This window comes from Rousettus aegyptiacus, unplaced genomic scaffold, assembly GCF_014176215.1.
Source record: "Rousettus aegyptiacus isolate mRouAeg1 unplaced genomic scaffold, mRouAeg1.p scaffold_m13_p_4, whole genome shotgun sequence".
Classification (NCBI taxonomy): domain Eukaryota; kingdom Metazoa; phylum Chordata; class Mammalia; order Chiroptera; family Pteropodidae; genus Rousettus; species Rousettus aegyptiacus.
Window position 1 is genome coordinate 98,223,147 of NW_023416307.1, and position 18,290 is coordinate 98,241,436.

The 18,290-nt window shown below is 35.0% G+C and overlaps 1 protein-coding gene across 2 annotated transcripts in view; it reads left to right on the forward strand.

Moving 5' to 3' along the window:
- The first annotated feature begins 14,981 nt into the window (after positions 1 to 14,981).
- AGTR1 (angiotensin II receptor type 1) overlaps positions 14,982 to 18,290 on the forward strand; it is a 43,985-nt gene continuing 40,676 nt past the window's right edge. Inside the window, exon 1 of one of the 2 annotated variants that reach the window (XM_016150087.2) lies at positions 14,982 to 15,206. The gene's annotated coding sequence lies outside the window, so the exon portion shown is untranslated. Of the gene's footprint in view, positions 15,207 to 15,254; positions 15,383 to 18,290 lie in introns of those variants that run through there. The other variant, XM_016150088.2, reaches the window with a different exon arrangement.

The following is an 18,290-nucleotide window of genomic DNA, read 5'->3' on the forward strand; positions in this document are numbered from 1 at the left end:
ATTAGTTTCAAGCAGAACATAAAAAAAGAATGAGTTAAGCAATTTTTAAAAAGAGAAAGAAAGAAGCTCTCCATTTTCCATATTTATTTCTGTAAAGGATTTATTCATTAAAATTTTTAAATTCTGACCAGATATATATGATTAATTTCCTGACTATGAATACAGGAAAAGCATGGTGACAGGATGACTTAGGAAAAATTTGTGTTAAATATTAAATAATTATTGCCACATTTAAATGTTCTGCTTTAACTCATTTCTACACACACACGCACACACACACACAAAGATATGCATAAGTATACACTCAGATATACATTCAAACATGCGGAACAAAAGAAAAAGGAAATGAAAAACAATCCTACTTTCTAAAGTAACATAATATAACTATGATTATGATTTAAAATATCTTATCTATAAAAAGAAAGTATGTCCACTTCAACTGACAGTCTATAAAATGGCATGCTGCTGTTTATCTCTGTTTAATAAATGCAGTCAAAAACAAGACTTAATGCTCTTCAGCACGAAATTAAACACATACTTGATCCAGGAGCTGTGAAAGCTGAAAGAAGATTCGGAGGAAGATGAAGCAGCTGCAGGCCTGGTTGCTGCCCCACACCAGGAATTGTCAACATGAGTGAGCTGCAATGGCAGCACCTGCATTGACCTGAATGTAAAAGCAGTATGAAGGCTGCTGCTTCTTTTCCGCCTCTAAATCTTGCAAAACAAAAACTCTTGTGGATCACCCCAATTAGAAACATATAGTGACAGGTATTCTGAGAAATGAGGTTGAGTGTTGTCAAGGCAACAAAGCCACCATAGTCTTACCTCTTATCAACATGGTACCCATATATGCCTTTAAATCATATTTAACTTCCAAATAAAGACAATATCGAAGTGCTGCTTCCAGCTAATATGATACAACTATCCCATGTATAACTGAAAAGAGCATTCAAGTCCTTTTACTATCTTCAAGAGATTTTCATTCAGCTCCTGATCATGGCAGGGGGAGAGCTAGACTTTCCCTAATCATTCATCTTAAAAGTCGGCAGCCCAAAGATTTCCTCTCTTCGAGTCTGGAAATGGCAAATAATACTGCTAGATCTCTGTATGCTTTCTCAGAATGCTGGGAAACACACCTGCAAGTGTCCTATTGCTGTGGGGCTCCTATCATAAATGTTCCTCTAAAAGGCCTGATTTGTGTTCAAAGGATCACTTCCCTTTATTTGCTCAACAATATCTTCTTTCAAAATCAATGAATAATAATGAAGCAATTAAGAATTAAAATTTTTCTAAAATTGTATTGAAAATAATATTTTCGTAATTGTTCACTAAAAAGATCTCAAGCAATTACATAATTTCCCTCAAAATCAAGAATCCATTCTATTGACTCAAAGACTTTGCAATCTGAGTTTCTGATATTTTCCTTCAGAAAACTAAATTTTTTTCTCCCAATTCAAAATATGTTTCATATGAACTGTTAAATTAAATAAGTTACATTGATAAACTTTCATGAGTGATTTACCCAGCAATCAATACTCTTACTGGTTTATTTAAAATCCTATTTACCTGTTGTTCATTGCTTCTCATTTCCTTCTTTTTCATATGCAAAGTACAAACTACTTCACTAATCTTCACATGTTTAATTGCTCTCTCTGAACACTGGACTCAGGCCAAAATTTGTCATTTTTTTTCCCTGTATGATTCTGAGACATGTTGAACATCTGAGAATAAAATGAGGAATTATCATTAAGACAAATTGGGTTATAATGGTCAGTTGAGCCAAGAAATGAGAAGAATTCTAAGTAAGGATAGATAATAGCTTGATTTTTAAATAGCCATGTTTATTCTCAAGTCACACCATGTGAATTTATTCAAGGAACTTCTTCTTGGTTCAGTTTTTACCAGTATTTCATACATTTTAATGGATGGGCTATTATGGAATTATTTAATATTTTTTAATAATTATCATTGTTATAGTATATTATTATGCAATGTAAAGAATATTAATTTTATAACATAAAATTAATAGTGCAACACTATTGATGCCATTAATAGTGTTGAAAAATATAGCAGTATTATGCTAATTTCATGTAAATTAACAGATTTAATCTTCACAAAATATTTCAGGTGCTATTATTATATCTATTATATAGTTGAGGAAACTGGGGCCTAGAGGGGTACCTCGACAATAAGTGGCAGAAATATTATACAACAGAGAGTGTAGCACAAGTCATTCCTAACTACTATGTTCTACTATTAACACCTTACACGATGTAATGTTTTGAAGTTTACAAATGCTATCCCATAATCTTCTCACCAATACCAAGAGGTAACTACATCTATTTTCAAGTTAAAATTGTTAAGACTCAGTAAAGTTAATAATCTTTCCAAAGTCAAACAACTGACACATGATAAATCCAGGGCAAGAACTCATTCTCTCCCCAATTTTTTCTCTTCTGCTTTCTATAAAATTGGTTAAAATTATCAACCTGTGAAAGTCATGGCAAAGTAAACCTTCTTGTTTTCTTGTCACATCATGATTTCCTTTAAAATATTTATAATTTGTTACATTTAGTGTTCTTTTTTTGTGTGTGAGAGACATATGGGTGTCAATTTAGGAATTAAAACCTATATTGTAAAAATTGTTTCTTTCTGATCTATCACAATTCTTTATAGATTTAATTCATCATTTACATATGCTATTAATACAGCACTGGATAAGGTGTTAGGTGATTTGACTTCTGGTTCTGGTTCTATCAGCAACAAGTGAATTTGGATGAGTTCCTTGACTGCTCTAGGCACAATGAAAGGGCACTAGAAATTCTTTACAGCTCTCTACAGTTCTAACAATTGTGTTAAATCAGTATGTCTTTATAGGACACGTTCCATGTGCTTTACTGTGTCTGTGGCAAGTAAAGAGAGAAGTCTATACAAATTATATTCAACAGGGAAGCTCTAAAGAACATATGGGTGAATTTCAACATATCACATAGATGGGAGATTGTCCTCCTAAGAAAGGGGAGATGGATGCTGCTAATAATGCATTGACTTGTTTCTGTGTCCCAAACAATGTGCTTAATATTTTCATATGACTACTTTTATTACACAGTTCAAAAGCACTCTGAGAACTTTAATCAGTTCACCTGGAAATGTTGACTGGACACTGTTAAACTTACTCCTTCTATTGCCAATGTTGCTTGTACTTTACTTTTCACTTTGGCATCCTACCTTAGCACTGTATTTTTTCCATGATGCTAACTGTTAACTGGTTTCATCTTGTAATTTTCCAAGTATTGAACACACGCAATTAAAATATAGCCAAGGGTCAGAAGCCAAAGTCAGTTAATTATGTAACTTTAAAAATCTGTGTTAACAGATTTTATGACCTAGCTATTTCATTACCGGTATAGATGTTAGGAATGTGTATGTAAGTGCAGCTGTGTTCAGGGAAGATCATTTCAACAATACCAAGATAGCCAAAACATCAACCTAAAAGTCTATCCATAATAGAAATAATGTGGTAGGTGTGTTTGTAAAGTGAAATATTCTGTCATAATGAAAATGAACAGACTAGAGCTATACATAGCAATATGGAAAATTTTTACCAATATTATACTGAGAAAAAGCAATAAGATGGAGACAAATACATTAACAGTATGAATTTAACTATATAAAGTTTGAAATATATATTATTTAAAGATATATTCATATGTGGAAAAAGTTTAAAGAAAAACAAGAACATGATTACTATAAAAGTCAGCAAAATGGTAACTTCTAAGGAGAATGTGATAAGAAAAGAGGTACATGAGGGAGGGGCATCTGACATTCTGGCCATGTTTTATTTTTTGACTTGGATGGTGTATTAGTTTTCTAGAGCTGCCAGAACAAAATGCCAAAGTTTGGTGGATTAAACAGACATTTATTTTCTCACAGTTCCAAGATCAAAGTGTCATCATGGCTGACTGACGCCTGTCTTCTTGGCTTTATGATGGCTGCCTTCTCACTGCATCCTCACATAGCCTTTCTTCTGTGTGCTAGTGGGGTGGGAGAGAGCTCTCTTGCATTTGTTCTTCTCATAAGAACACCAGTCCTATCAGATTAAAGCCCCACCCTTTTGACCTCACTTAACTTCTATTACCTCCTGATAGGCTCTATCTCCACATATAGTCACGTGGGAATTTGGGCTTCAATATGAAATTTGAGAAGACACAACTTAGTCTATAACAGATAGTATTACATGGACGCTTGCTTATATTACTTGCTATAGTGTACGTTTATTTTATGCGTTTTTCTATTTGCGTGTAATATTTTACAATAAAAATGTTTTTTAAATTACTACCTTTCTTTTACTTGAATATTTTGAATTTTACAATGAGAAGCCTTCTTGGTAATTAGACAGATAATTCCTTTCCAGGAAACTTTATGCTTTAAAGTAATTTCCTTTGATTCCTAATCTTTAATTATAGCACTCGCTGAATATAATAAACTGGAAGGAAAAAATCAAAAACATTTTGTTTCTGCAACCTCTTTGTAAAAGGACTTTAGGTGTATCTCTATTGATGAAAACAATTTGTCCCAGAACACATATGCCAAGCATCTGTCTTTGGAAGGAGCTACGGCACAGAAAATATTACCGCATGATTTGATCTCAGAAGAGAATTATAGTATGAAAATATCATTAAAAATAATTAAAATAATGCCAGTGTGCCAAAAAAAAAGGTATAAAATTGGATTCTGAGACTTTGGAGTCAGGGATTTACCACAGAAAGAGTGAAGGTTAGTGATAAGAGAGTTCTATACTCAGGGATCCAGACAGAGAAAGGGAAAGAAAGCAAGTCTAAAGCAGGAGGAAAAAGGCCTACTGAAAGTAAATGTAACAAGATAGAATCCTATTTGAGCTGTGAAGTTATTTGTTCAAAGAGTAATCTAGTTTTAATATAACATATTTGATTTCTATTTCTTGAAATTTAGAAAAGTTTCATTACACCTTGGCATTATTTTTTTTTCACATGCTAGAAATGTCATGTATCAGGGGTAATGATAAATATTTAAATAATAATTTAAGAGGGATTGAGTATTATCTTTTTTGCCAATTTTCTTTAACTCTTTTTCTACTTTTAAATGAAATGTGTTCTGAAGCTATACTAAAGTTTTCTTCCTCTGTTAAACTATTCCCAACATACCTTTCTCATGAACTAAAATGTTTCCACATGCATTAATTGCTTTTATGCTTGTTTATTTTTTTTTTAAGTGACTTTTTCTGGAGCCTCCTTGCCTGTCCTGGTTCACACACAGTAAGGACTTGAGAGTTGAAAGTTTTAGGAACTGTTTCATTGGCAGAGCAGAGTAGGGTGAGGAGTCAAAGGAAGTTTACTTCTTTGCAGATTAAGTAGCAATGATGTCATCAGAGAAGGTCCCTATGCAAATGAATTACCTAAATACAGTTATGTAGCTAAGAGTTGTAATTCAAGTTTCCTCAAAGGTCTTAGCAACTAAAAACCAAAAATGAAACTTTAATTATAAAATAAATCAACATACATTTACTCCAGACTTCCAAAACAGAGAACTACAGGGATCTGACTCCTTTTTAACATAAGCCCATCTATTAAAAGATCTCAAAATACAAGTAAACAGAAGAATGTGTCATTCAAATCTTATTTAAATATAAGGACTAAACAGTCTTGCACTCTGCAAATTTCTTAGAAGTAGGAAAGGAAGCAGGATACAATGGAAAGGGAATTAGACCAAGAATTAGAGTGTCTGGGTTCTAATTTGCCATCTTTTAGATGTCTTTGGATACATTTAACTCTTGATCCTCAGGTTCTTCATCTGTAAAATGTAAACAGTAACACCAGACTTATCTTTTAGAAGGATTATTTTAAGGATCAAATAGAATTCCTTTCAGCCACCTTAGAAGCCATTCTAGAAGCAACATTTAGTATAGAGAGCACAGGAAAGGATATGATAGCTTAGTCGAAATTTTAACCAAAGGGCAAAGAGAAGCAAAGCTGATCTCTCCACCTGTAAACAGAACCCATGTCCTCCTGTCTTCCACAGTATCTCTCACGTCTGCTAAATCTTTCATCCCTATTCTTTTTCATGAGGCTCCTTTCCTTTCAAAAATGGTCAGGTTGACTAAGTCCTAAAACAAAACAAAACAAAGCTTTCCTGGCATTGCCTTTAGGCATCACCTTAATTCTATCTTTTCCTTCCCTGCCAAACTTGTTTATAAAAAATAAAGTCTCTACACTTACTCTGTCTATTTCCTAATTATTTCACAACTTGTTACAATAAGGTTTTTCTGGTGACTCTACTGTTACCACTTTCGCTGGGTCATGAACTACCTCTTATTTACAAGATCAGTAGTATATTTAGGGCTCACATACTAGCATCTGACAGTTAGCACCCCCTTTTTCTTTAAACCAAAACATAGCTTCTTCCCTGTTTATATATGGCCCATGAGTATAGAATAGTTTTCACATTTTTAAATGGTCAAAAAATTAAAAAGAAAATAATAATATTGACTTATGAAAATTATATGGAATTTAAATGTCAGTGTTTATAAATAAAGCTTTATTGCAACACAGTTTGTCTGTGGCTGCTTTTGAACTTCAGGGGAGGCAAAATTGAGTAGTTGCCATAAAGATAGAATAGCCCAAAAGCCTAAAATATTTACTAACTGGACTTGTACAGAAACAGTTTGTCAATGCCTACTTAAGCTCCCATGAGCCAAAGTTTCAAGATGCCTTTCCTGAGAAAGCTCCTACTTCTCTGCTAAGGCCTCCTGGAGCTGTTGTGAAGATTAAACAGAATAAAGTTGTCTAAGATAGCATCTGTCTCAATAGTTTATGCTCAAATGAATATTAGCTCTCTTGTCTGTTGACTCTTCTCCTTCTTATCTATTGCTTAAAAGTGTGTTGCCCAAAATTTCATCTTCATTTTCCCCTCTCTTTTCTCAACACACTCTTTTTTACAAACCTCATTTTCCTCTATAGCCTCAAGCATCATCTCCATACTCACAACTTTCAAAAAACATATCCCCCAGCCCAGATCCTGCTTTCCTTGGATGCCCTTCAAGAAAGCAAGCTGAGAACTTCCAAAATTAAACTCACTTTCCTCTGAAATATGTTCCCTTTTTTTATTATTGATCTTAGTTAATAACACTGCCATCTACACACCTCCCAATCCAGATATATCATCTTTTCTTTCCTAACTCTTTCTCATCCTACATGTCCAACTAGTTAACGAATCCTTTCCATTGTGTTTCAAAAGCTTGCCCCACCATCCACAGAGCCACCACTTTTGTTAAAGTTCTCTTTATCTCTCTACTGGAATTTTTAACTCATCTCCTGGAATTTCTAACTCAATAGGGCCACAGTACTGTCCTATTTGGATGTATCCTCTACATTTCCATCAGAATTACTTTTCATCTTTCTATATAATATATTGGATCATAGAACTCCCTGCTCCTTGACTCCTGTGACTCCCATTGCCCACAAAATAAGTCCAAACACCTGAACCTGGCATTTCAAATCTTGTCCTCACCTCCTCCATTCATTCTTTCAACAGGTATCTATTAACTTGTACTATGCCAGACTGTTGGTACAGCAGTGAATAAGATGGACAGAAAAGGGGATTCCGATTCAGTAGAAGAGATCAAGATTAAACAAAGAACCACTGCATTTTCCTTCTACCCATATTGGAACAGTCACTGTCATAATGCCATCTGCACACGCAGTGACCTCTGTCTGGAATATCCTAACCTTCAAGACATAGCTCAAATACTTCTGGTATGGACACTTTCTTCAGCTTGTAGTTATCAGAGTTAATTCTGGCCTTCTTTATATTCTCTTGGCATATCTCTAGTATTCAAAAACAGTGTTATACATTCCTCTCACTCTTATCTCACTGGATTGTCAACATCTTATATTCAGAGGCTATGTCTTATTGATACCTCCAAGCCTAATCCAGTAGTCATTATGGGTGCTTTGATTAATGAGTTGTGTCTCTTCTGTGACTAAAGGCCACTATCTGCTATAATAACAAGCAATATGTGAAAAAATCAAATAGTAAAAAAAAATTCAAAGAGACAACATATGTTGCTTGCTCATGTATAAATAATATGAATAAAATATCACTTTGCATTTTTAAGTATTTAATTGTAATAATTGGCTTTTACAGTTTTAGTTCAGAAAAAGTCAGATAGTTTGCCAATAAAGGCACATTTAGCTTGTAATGTCTGATTTTTATCTGATAATTTTGTTTCTTATTTTAGTATGTTCAAAGCATATTTTAGTGAAATATAAATCTTTTTGCTAAGAAATATTTGAGAATATTATCCTCACAATAAGATATTTGCTTTATATGAATAATATATCTATATTCTGTAGATATTCAAGTCATAAGCAATGCAGAAAATAGAGAATGATGGATGGGCTACAAAAAGATTCAAGGAAATAATTATAATAATAACTATTCTAATCTTTAAGATGTGCCAAAGGGGAGATCTAGGAAATTACCAAGCAGTTAACATCAATACTAGGAAAGAATAAGAACAAATAATAATAGAATTGATCAGGAAGTACTTAGGCAAGAACAATTTAATGAGCAACTAGCAGCATGAGTTCATCTAGAAAGATCATGGAATACAAACAAGACAGAAAATGTGAGTACAAGCAGCATCTGCTCAAAGAACCTGAATGTGTTTGTTTAAAATTATGCCAATAGACACGTGAAAAAGTATCTTAAGATAATTCTACAAGGATAAATCTAAAATTAACTTTTGGCTGATATACTAGAAAAGATAGTAATTAATTTCAAAAGCTTGCTATTCGGAAGATACCCTCAACCTAACCACACCTCCACCACTGGACTCCAAGTGGTGTATATGAGTGCCAATTGTATTACTTGAATACTCTTACTCCATCTCCCACAAACAATTGTTCAAACCTTGTTAACATGTGGTTTTCAAGCCAGCCGAATGTGGACTGTTTACGCAGGTTGTCTTTGTGAATATCTCCAGCATGAAAACTAGTGCCAATGAAATCCCTACAAGACAGTAGCTGTTAGCAATCCAGAGGCTTCAGATGAGTCTATCAAGTTTTACCTTTATAATAATAATTTATCTGTGTGTAAGGAATATTTGGACTGCAGGGTCAAGTTAAATATTTTAAATGGGCCAGAGGAAACTTCATTCATTAGGCGTTGTCTCTAATCTAATGGTGTTCAAATCAGCTGTAACATCTCCCCTCTGTCAAAGACATGCCTTTCACTGACTAATTAGGGAGGGAGCTGCCTGCTTGGACCAAAAATTATGCAGCTCGATCAGCAGAACAGGAGTGTGCCCTGGGCCAGCCGGGGCATTCTCAAGGTGGCTGGGTGCCAAGGAAGCATCTGCCGAGAGGCCTGATAGCATGACCTCTATAGTAAGTAAAAGATGGTCAGCATTACTGTGTGTATGAACTATCTAACACTAAAGAATGGGCCACCCACCAAAATTGAACTAAAATAAGAATTATGGTGAAAAATACTTGGATTGTACTGTGAAGACAATGGGAATTGTCACACATTTTTCTAGAATTTTTAATCTGAAAGTCTGTTGAGTTCTTTACATAGGTCAAAATATATCCTCTTTGCCATCCTAAATATTTACCTTGTTCTTTCAGATACTTCATTTCTCACCACCTCCATTTTTTAGCATTTACTATAAAAAACTTACTTCTTTCCAATATTGCAGAAATTAATACCACCCATACATATCATCAGTTCCTCTGTACAGAGCATGATATATTTATTCAACGATTATTAACAATAATGTTCATAGATTTATAACACTCACTTATTACAACTCTCCTGTTGAGAATATTCTTTTTGGCATTCTCTACATTTTTTTGTTTTTGTTTTTTGTTTTAATGAATCTTCATAACTTTTGTTTATTTATTTGTTTTAGCATTTTATTATTAGTTTCAAGTATACAGTATGTTGGTTAGACATTTATATAGTTTATGAAATGGTCCCCCTGGTTACTCTATCACTCCTCTGGCTCTACACACATTACATGACTTCTGACTGGATGCCGTGCTCCCCAACCCCATGGCCATATATGAACTTACTAATTTGTACTCTTTTTAACCCATATTTCTGTGGTATTTTTCATTCTTTCCTACTATCTATCAATGTTTTTATTTGTCACTATAATCATTCTGACTTTTTAAAGAAAATAAAATTAATACAATACTAAATTAATCCGTCTTCATTTACTACATCGGACTTCATCTCTAAAGTTAATGATAGCTTTATTTCTAATAGTTTTCTCCTCTTTCTTCATGAACATTTAAATATTTAAGTGTTTAACTCATAATTAAAACAAAATATAACTTAGAATAATATACTTTAAAATTTTAGATTCTTCCAAGCCTCTACAAATTTTATCACATTTGCCAGCTTATTGGATAATATGTTTATGCTCTGGTGAGTTATAGAACATTACAAATATTCATTCCCCATCTTTGTAAATGAAAGTGATAAGGAATAGTAGAAATCTTATCTGATTAATGATCTATGAAGTTTATAACTTTGTTTTTTTAAAGAGGTTACATTTGTAAAAGATAGAAAATAAGAAGGATAAAGCAGTTGTTTACTAGCTCTACATAATAGTTTCTGATAGTATGTCATACAATTGAAATAAATCACCTGAGACACAGATCCTCATTATAATATATAATACATAGCATTGTAAAACTCAGCTATACTTAATGAGGCCATCTGCATTCTCTGGAATGTTCAGCAATGCTGCTTTGTTGTCATAGTCATCTATTTTCTTATATTCCTATAAAACTATTTAAAGCAAGATATTGATTTTGGTAAAGTATATTGAGTATGATAGATCCCTTAGGATTTCTTAGAATAATAACCGTATTTGAATATTTGAATGACAGTGTTTAGAATTATTGGGGTTAATTTTTAAAAGTTAACATCTCTTGAGTACTGTTCTATTTGCTTTATATGTATTAATTCATTTAATTCTCATTCACATTGAATTAGGTGCTATTAGTACCCACATTTTACCGATGAGTAAACTAAAACATAGGAGGTTAAGTAACTGACCCAAGTTCACACAACTAGTAAACAGGATACCCATAATTACTATGGTATCCATTTTAGTGAACATACAGTGAACTTTCTTCTATACATATACATGTATGTATGTGAATGTGGATGTATGTTTTGGATAATTTAAATAACAGTATATATAGTGTTCCATAAACTGATTTTCACTAATTTACATATCATGAACATTATCCATATTATTAAGGAAAGAGCTAGATTTCAATTAGTTTGCCCAAGCTCCCCTGATGCCTATTGAGGGAATTAAAAATAAACTCTAGGCCTCTGAACTCCTAGTTAACGTCTCTTCCCATAAAAGTATACTACATTTTCTTTTCAAAAATGGTACAAGTATAGGCACACTCACAGTTTTGAAGCCATTGGGCCTTCAAGTTTAGTGTCAGCCAAAACTGTCCACAAACATTGACCCTGATATTCCTTGCTCTCCAAACATTTCTGACTTCTTGTTCATTCTAATTTTTTACATTGATATAACTGTTCTATAAAATTTGGATAATATAGACAAGCATAAAAAGAAAATATAATTTAAAATACCCATAATTACTGTGGTATCCATTACAGTGAATATACAGTGAATTTTTTTCTATGTGTATACACGTGTATATGTGTATGTGTATGTACATTTTAGATCATTTGAATAACAGTATATGGAGTGTTCCATAAACTGATTTTCACTAATTTATATATCATAAATATTATTCATATTATTAAATATCCTCTACATTATTTTCAATGGCTAAATTCTATTTTAGACATATCATAACTTATTTAACCAACCCTCTATTTGGGAGACAATTAAGGTTGTTTCCGATGATGTACTATTATGCAGAACTAAGTATATAACATCTTTGTACATATTTGCATATATCCATGATTATTATTTAAAATAAATTCCCTATTAATGAGGGTATGCTACAATCCTATGGTATCATTTTTTTTCTGCTTATAAGAGTACCGGCTTTCCCACATCCTTGCAAAAAATGAATTCTGGTGTTATCATCTTTTGTCTTTAATAGTTAATGATTTTATAGGTGAAAACTGCACCTTGTTTTAAACTGCATTTTTATTACTAGGAAGAGCAAACATTTTTTTTCACATCTATTAAGCATTGCACTTCTTTTGCCTGTCCTGTTGAAATTTTACTCCAGACTGATATTCAGAGTTGGGTCTTTCATAGATATTCTAGAATTTAACACGAGCCAAGCCCTGGCCTCAGCGGAGTGAGACACGCTGACTTCACTCATCTAGCATTTCAAAAAATATGTTACCACATGGTAACTTTATGCTAACAGTTTGAGAAACTACTCAAATATTTTCCAAAGTGGCTGCAGCATTTTACATTCCTACCAACATCTGAGGGCCCAAATTTCTCTTTGCCAGTACTTGTTATTTGACTTTTTAATTATAACTATGATAGCAGGTATGAAGTGATATCTCACTACAATTTTGATTTTTATTTCCTTGATGACTAATGATGTGGCACATCTCTTGATGTGCTTTTTGGCCGTTTTTCCGTCTTCTTTGGAGAAATGTCTATTCAGATCCATGCATATTTTTAAAGTGAGCTATTTTTTTTATTATTATTGATTGGAAAAAATTCTTTATATATTCTGGCTATAAGTCCTTAAAATATATAATTTGCAAATATTTTCTACAATTCTGTGAGTTGTCTTTTAATTTTCTTGATGTTGTCCTTCAAAGCACAGAAGTTTTTAATACTGATGAAATCCAATTTATCTATTTTCTTTGTGTTACTTAAGCTTTTGGTGTCATATCTAAGAGACCACATAATCCAGGGTCACAAATATTTACTCTTATTTCTATTTTTTTATAATTTTACTTTTAGATCTATGATCGTTTTGAGTTAGTTTTTATATATAATTTTACTTTTAGATCTATGATCATTTTGAGTTAGTTTTAGTATATGGTATTGTAAGGGGTCCGACTTCATTCTTTTGCATGTGTCTATCCAGTTCAGTACCATTTGTGGAAAGGATTATTCATTCCCATTGAATTGTCTTGGTACTTTTGTCAAAATTCAGTTAACAGTAATATACTGGCTTAATTCCTGGACTCAATTCTATTCCACTGAACTATATGTTTATCTTTGTGCCAATAACACACTGTCTTGGAAATTTATAGCTTTCGAGTAAAATTTGCAATCAGGAAGTGCGAGTCTCCCAATTTTGTCTTTTCAGGATTGTTTTGACTATTTCGGGTTCCCCACACTTCCATATAAATAGAATCGACTTGTTAATGTCTTCAAAAATAGTTTATTGGGATTTTGATAGGGATTGTATTTAATCTGTATAACATTTGGAGATTATCACTATTTTAATAATGTTAATTCTTACAATTCATGAATATGGAATGTTATTCAACTTACTTAGGTCTAATTTAATGTCTTTCAATCATATTTTCTAGTTTTCAAAGTATAAGTTTTCCACCCTTTTTGTTAAATTTATTTCTAAGTATTTTATTGTTTTGATCTATGGTAAACACAGATTTTTTTTCTTAATTTCAGTTTCAGATTGTTTATTTCTGCTTATAGAAATACAACTGATTTTGTATATTGATCTTATATTCTAAAGCTTTGCTAAACTTGTTTATTAGTTCTGATAGCTTTTTAGTTAGTTCTTTCGGATTTTCTAAATACAAGATCCTGTCATCTGCATATAGAAATAATTTACTTCCTTTCTAATCTGAATGACTTGTATTTATTTTTCTTTTCCAATTGTCCTGGCTAGAACCTCTAGTACAATATGGAATAGAAGTGTGGAGAGCTGACATCTTTGTCATGTTCCTGATCTTAGATGTAGAAACATTGTCTTTCACTATTAAGTATGATGTTAGTGAGTTTTTCATAGACAGACTACAGTTTGAAGCAGTTCATTTCTAGCCCTAGTTTGTTGAGTGATTAATCATGAAATGGTGTTGGATTTTGTAAAAAAAAAAAAAAAAAAATTCTGCTTTATTAAGATGACCCTGTGGTTTTTGTCTTTTGTTCTATTGAAATGGTATAGAAATTGATTTTTAGTAAACTAGTCTTGTATTAAGATAAATTTCATTTGGTCACAGTGTATAATCCTTTTTATATGTTACTGAATTTAATTTTCTAATATTTTGGTGATGATTTTTACCTATATTAATAATAAATATTTGTCTGTAGTTTTCTTTTCTCCTGATATCTTATCTGGTTTGGGTATCAGGGTACTATTGCCCTAATAACATGAGCTCGGAATGATACTTCCTCTTTTGTTTCTTGAAAGAGTTTCTAAAGAATATATATTAATTATTTCTTAAATATTTGATCATAATTTATTTTTAACTATTTCTATTATTATATAGTTTTTAAAAAATACAATTCTGATAGCATGTCTAACAGAAGGAAAGAATTCCACCCTTTCACCCTGTAACCATGAAATGAATCTAGGAGATGAATCTGTGATCCACCACAGTAATGTCAAAGTTTAACTTTCAGGAAACAGAAAGTTCCCTAATTCATCCTTAAAATGTTCCAAGTTAAAAAAGAAAAAAGAAAAGAAAAGTGGAGGAACATTAATCTCCACAAGAAGGGCTGTTTCTTTACCGCCAGCTCTCTACCATTTCTCCACCATTCCCCAACACGACGTTCAGAACCAGGTGGGCGCAGATCTGATAGGTGACTCTTGCGGGGAGTGGGGAGAGGTGGGGGTTATGTGGCATTATCCCACTTCCGTCAGCATCTGGAGAGGAAGGAGGTTGGGCCAAGAGGGTCTCCCAGGGCGGGGCGGAGGAGGGAATGCAAAACAGAGCCTCGCCCCTGGAACCCACGTTGCAGCAACGCCCCACCCTATAAATTCGGAGCTGACTCTTTGCGGCTGATTCCAGCGCCTGTCAGCGCTCCAGGCAGTGCGGGACAGAGTGCCTGGGCGGGCGCACTGCTAGCAGCTCTACCCGGCTCGAGGCCTCGATCTGTGGGGAGCAGCCCGACTGACCCCAGTGAGGGCTCACGGCCGGGACGCCGAGGCGGGGCACGGAAGCCAGGCACCAGCGCCGCCAGCTCGTGGCCCAACGTGGGTGCAGCGCCCCGGGCGCGGGTGAGTGGATGAGAACTGCCGGCCGGGCTTGGGGGCTGCGGGGCGGGGGTCGTCAGTTTCATGTCAAGTTGTCCTAACTGCGGGCACTGTGTTGGGAGGCTCCGGAGGACCACCGAGAGAGTGAGCTCAGTTGGGGTTGGCGCCCACCCGGAGTTGGCCTCCCTATCCCAAATCAGGTGAGGGTCTCTGGGCTGGAAAGATACAATTTGAGCTTGTTTGCCGCGTGCCCCACAAAATTTCATTTCAATTTAACCAGACTTTTTCAAGTACAAGCAAGAAATTTGCAGAAATGGATGAGACCAAGTAAACTTTCCTTCCGAGGCTTTTAGCTAACTCTGGTCTTTTAACCGTGACCTTAGTGGATAGCCAGTGTGACTGTACCCGGCGTCCATTTCAAAGTTGTACTGCTTCTCGGGCGAAGTTACAAGTGTCTCCACACTCCCTCTCTGCCCCTGCTCTGCTCATCACCCCTCCCCTTCCCTGCAAAACCATAATGATGGATCTTTGGCACCAGATGTCACCCGCACCAGGGGCAAACTCTCCCACCTTCAGGTGTCTTAGGTGCCCTTTGATTCATCAAAGTGGGGAAGGGAAAAGCCCTGGCGTCTCCACACCTTGATCCCCACGGCCTTGTCCAGTGCCTAATTTGTAACTGAGTCAGGATTTTAGAAGCTCTTTCCCGCTCCTTCTATCCACTCCACCTCTCTATCTAGTACCCGATTCTCCAAACCTCTTAAACTTCCAGTGTCTCCACAGTGCGTGCCAGCCTGCTAAGATCTCCGGAAGACCTTTGCAAGTCTTTCCTAAAGTGTCCCCTGCTCCATTATCTTTGAGCAGCCATTAGAACCTGGCTCTTGAATCCATCTGGGGCTTCTTTACCAAATCTTGGTTTGCTGACGGCCTCATTAATTTTCAAAACACACTACTGGCCCTCAGGAGCCCCCTCTTTTTGGCAAAAGTCTGGATGGATGTTCACTTTCCCCTGGGATCATTTTTGGGACTTGGCTACATTTATTCTAGTGCTATTTGGGGAAGAGAAAGTAATAGTGAGGGGGGGGAAATATCTGGCACCCTGCTGTTCTGTGTTGTGTCTCCTTCTGAAGGTGCCTTATCCTCAATATGCTTCTCTTGGCAGTAACCACCTGAGGGACTTGGATTCCCAGGCATTTATTCCCCTTGGCATAAGCTGTAACCCCCTTATAAGTTTTCTCTAAAAAGGAAACTGCCTGCTTCCCTTGTCTCCTGGAGTGTTTCCCTAGCTGTAGTGTGGCCTCAGGCGGATGACTCCTCCTTATGTGGGGATTCCACTACTCTTCCTGGCAGACAGTGTAGGGGTCAAGGAATGGAGACTGTCACTTAACTAGCTGTGTGCAATTAGGAATTATTTCACAACTCTGAACTTTAAGGCCCTGCCCATAAGTTTCCCTCCAGTGCTAAAATTCTTTGATTTCTTTTGTTTTCTACTTATTGCTTAGATATTAAAAAAAAAAAAAAAAGTCTAAATTAATTGCCTTTTTAGTCTATGTTTGGCATTTTGAAAAATGTCAAAATAACTCTCCTGGTAAATTATCTGCTCTGGAAACTCAGTAAGTTTTCCAGGACTGACTTCAAGTGTCTATGACCAAAATTATGACTGGCAGGTCCTGTAACCTGGCCTGTGTCTTAGGGAGTGGCCCCAAGTTGCTAGGTCTCAACAATTGTTAAAGCCTCATGATTATTAGTGTCAGGTATGTTGTCTACTCTGTCTCCTTTTTTTTTTTTTCTGACTCCATTAGTCTTTATGCCATCATGAGGCCTTGATTTCTGGTTTGGCTCTTCTTTACTTTTAAATGGAATCAACTGCTCCATCACGCAACTCAGAAGAAAATTGATTTTCTTCCACTGGGTCCATTGATGCCAAAGAAGACTCATCTTTGAGATTTAGAAAGTGTCTTTCAGTCACTGTTGCTTCAGCAATGCTCTGCATGCCAAGAGCTCTGAGCTTAAATCTTTCCTATCACTCTTGAACCCTAGTTCAATATTCAAAAATGGACAGAATTATAGATTGTTCAAGTTTCCTATTTGGTATGTGCGTATGTAATTTTGGGATTTTTGTTTTGTTTTGCTGCTGCTGTTTATACTGTCGTTGTTGTTGTTACTATGACTATTTGCCCTATGCTAGAGAGAAAATAACGAAAGAAAATTTAGTCTGCTGCTGACTCACAGGCCAGGTAGAACACTCAGCTGAGGAGTTTGCAACTCATAATTTAAATGCATGATGCATGCCTCTGTGCTGTCACAGTACCATTTTCAAGCAGTTACCTGAGAGTTGCTGTATTTTGCTTTCAAATTTGTTACAGGGACCAAGATTGATTCCCTCACACTTGCATGTGTGGGCTGCCCCACACAGGCGCTCAGCCTCACTACGTGCTCATTAGTTTACTTAATCCTCTTCCCCACTCAGTCATGACTGGGGAATGCCAAAGAATCTCCCAAGTAGGCTAGAAAATTAAGAATCTATTTAGAAGTTTGAAGTAAATCCAAGTGCAAAGATTAAAACGCCGTCTTGAAGATATGCTGTGGCAATAAACAAATAGAGAGCCTGAGCAACAAAATATGACAGAGTATCCAAGGCCAGATTAGGAATTCGTTTCTCCTATGTTCTCTGGCACACTGGACAATCGTCATTTAAACCCATCACCATTGGAAAGTGCTATTATTTTTCTTCAAAATAGTCCTAAGAGTTCTCTTTCAAAATTGCTTAAAGTCATTGGATTACATGATTCGTTTCTTTTCATAAAGGTGCTTATTAAAACAAATACTAAAACTCCAAGCAAAAATAAATTTTGTTGCATTCACACTGTAAATTTAGGTATCGCTTTAAATTTTCTATTTTATTAATGAAATGATTTTTTTTTTACTCCAAATCAACTTTCAACAGCTTACTATGTAAAACCATCTTAAATCAAAGTGTATCTATAGGGACTTAAGGTAATATTGAATTGATTTGGCAAGTGAGTGCCATTATCCTATTAAAGCACTAAAATGTAATGTTTCAATCACAACAACAACAACAAAACTCTAAAGAGCTATGAATTTGCCAGA